Below are 3,185 nucleotides of genomic sequence, written 5' to 3' on the forward strand. Positions count from 1 at the left end.
CAAAAAATCAGCCGGGCGTGGTAGCGCATGCCTGTAATTCCGGCTACTCGGAAGGCTGAGGCGGAAGGATCACCGGAGCCCAGCAGGTCGAGGCTGCGGTGGCCGAGAGTGGCCACTGCACTCCAGTCTGGGCGACCGAGTGAGACTCCAACTCAAAAAAAAAAAAAAAAAAAAAAGGATTGAGAAGCGGGAGACAGACAGGAGAGCACTGAAGGCAGGCTGAGGAGTTGGATTTCTTTTTCTTTTATATATATTTTATTTTAAAGATGTAGGGTACAATTCAGGATTAGGCATACAAGTGGACATCATACAGGTAAAGTTTGGGCCTCCCTTTGGTCCCCACTTTGCCTGACTTGAGATCAGCTACCTTATTGATGTTGTGTTCCCCTCTTCCACCCCGGCAGTATCCCGCTACTGCCAATTCCTTTCTTATAGCATTATGGTAAATGTTCAGGGTCCACTTATGAGTGAGAACATATGATACCCTGTTCTTTGCTTTTGTGATAGATCACTGAGTATTATTGACTCTAAATCCATCCAAGTTGCTGCGAAGTCCAAATGTTTGTCTTTCTTTATGGCTGTGTAATATTCCATTGTGTATATGTACCACATTTTTTTTATCCAGTCGTTTCGGGATTTTTAATATTGCAGATGGTGAGAAACCAACAGAGGTGTTTAAGTCAGAGAAGTTCCCATTTTAGGATGTTCACTTTGGCAGGTGATTAGCATACATGCTGAGTTGGTAGCTGCCCTGGTAAAGGATAAGGGCCTGAGCCAGGACCACACCAGTGGGAATGGAGGGAGGAAGATGACAGGCTGGTAGAGTTGAGATGGTAGATTGATTAAATAGAGGAAGGGACAGAGAGGACTCCAGAGTGTCAAAAACCTAGACAGTAGAGAGAAAGCATCCTTGTCATATCATTCAAAGCACCCATTAGACTAAATAGGAAACACTTGTCAGAATTCATGTGTACAAGATCCCAGAAATCCATATCCAAGAACTTAACCTGCAGATATACCCATAGGTAGACCAAAGATATCTGTTTAAGGGAATTCTCCCAACTTTTTTTTAAATGTTAAGAGACTGGATACTACCTAAATGCCCATCAGTTGGGGGTTGGCTAGTTTAATTATGGTATATTTACAAATGGAATACTGATACAATATAATGACCAGATAGATGACTAAAATAAAAATCAAACAAACAAGTTGTGGTGTTATAGTATGATTTTTTTTAAGGAGAAAAAAGAGGAGATACTTAATCTTTTCAAGATACCACAGTATTTATTTATGTTAAATTTTTTGTCCAGATGTGATGGCTCATGCCTGTAATCCCGGTACTGTGGGAGGCCAAGGCAGGAGGATCACTTAAGTCCAGGATTTCAAGACCAACCTGGGAAGTGTAGTAAGACCTCATCTTTACAATTTTTTTTTAATAGCCAGGCATGGTGGCACACACCTGTAGTCCCAGCTACTCCAGAGGCTGAGGCAGGAGGATTGTTTGAGCCCAGGAAGTCAAGGCTACAGTAAGCCAAGATTATGCCAGTACTCTCTAGCCTGGGCAACAGAGTGAGGCTCTGTCTCAAATACATACATACAAACACACATACATACATACATACATACATACATATTTTAAAATAAAATTTTAATAGAACCATCATAACAGGTAGTATTTACACATGAAATTATTCAGTGTCTTAGATTTGCATCAAAATAATGGGATGGGTGTTTTGTGAGTAGGGATATAGATAGAATAAGATTGGCCATGAGTTGATAATTGTTGAAGCTGGGCGATCACACAGAGGTGAGTGTTATACTATTTTCTCTATGTCAGTATATGTTTGAAATTTCCACTTTAGAAAATGAGGGGGAAATAGTCTCAGCCCTCCCTTCCAGCTGAATACAAATCATGTTAGTTCATGCCTCTGACAACACTCTTCTTGCTATCTGACAATTTCTTCTTCCTGGCAAACTTCTACTGTTTCATCTACACCAAGGATAATGGTCACCTCCTCTGAGAAGCTTTCTTCAGCTCTTACAGTCAGAAACAGTATTCCTCCTCTGAGCTTTTGGCTCCCTGAGAAACATCTGTACTCTTATTGCAAATGCATTATTTGGTATTATTGTCTACCTCCAAAGTAGACAGTGATCATTTCCATAAATGAGACAATGATGTCTCATGTTTTCTCTGTCTCAACCTTTAACCCTGTGCTTATCTTATAATTGGCACTTAATAAATGTTTGTTAAATGAGTGGGTCAGGTCTCAGGAAAACAATGATTAGTTGTTTGGTTTGGTACATGTTGACTTTAAGAAGCCAAAAGAATATAGGAGAGAAAGTGGTTGAGGAATTCCTGGTGGCCTATACCAGGGGAGTGCTGGGACAAGAAATAGAGTAGGAAGCAAGGAAGTGAGGCTCCTGCTGTCAAGGATCTTACTTTCTCTTCAGTGGGGATGGGGAAGGAGAGATATAATTATAGAGCAAGGTACATGCCATGGAGGAAATAGACACTGTGAAGCTTATTCCACTCCAGCGAAGCAAATATCATTACCCCACTTATGGATGAGGAGATGAACACATGTTCAGATGAAGTCACCTGTACAAAGTCGACAGCTGTGAGCACAGAACAGGATGCAAGCCCTTGTCTGCCATCACCTGAGCCCATGCTCTTTTATCTGCCCTGGACTCAACAAGAAGTGAAAATCCAGAGCTCACACTGAACATCCAGATTTGGAGACCATCTGTCTAGAGGAGATAGTTGAAGTGAGGGGAGGGGAGAAGACCTCCTAGAAACTGCGTGAGAGAGAAAGTAACTGACATTCATTGAGTATTTACCACACACTAGAGTCCACAGTAAGCATTTTACATGTATGAGTTTAGTTATTCCATATGATAATCCTCATGAGTTAGAAACTCTTAGCAGTCCCGCATTGTAGTCCAGGAAAAACACCTAGCAAACTCTCTTACTGTGGACTACCTTTTTGAGAAAGAAGAATGAGATCAGAAGACTGGAAAGAAAATAGTAGAATCAGTGAAAGAGAACAAAATGCCTCATTCAGGAGTGTGGGTGAGAAACAAAAAAATAGTGTCCTGAGAGTCCAAGAGAGACTGTTAGAAAAGGAAATGTCAAGCCGGGCTCGGTGGCTCAACCTGTAATCCCGCGCCTTTGGGAGGCTGAGGTG

This window comes from Carlito syrichta, unplaced genomic scaffold (genome assembly GCF_000164805.1).
Source record: "Carlito syrichta isolate Samal-C Ts95f unplaced genomic scaffold, Tarsius_syrichta-2.0.1 Scaffold308888, whole genome shotgun sequence".
Classification (NCBI taxonomy): domain Eukaryota; kingdom Metazoa; phylum Chordata; class Mammalia; order Primates; family Tarsiidae; genus Carlito; species Carlito syrichta.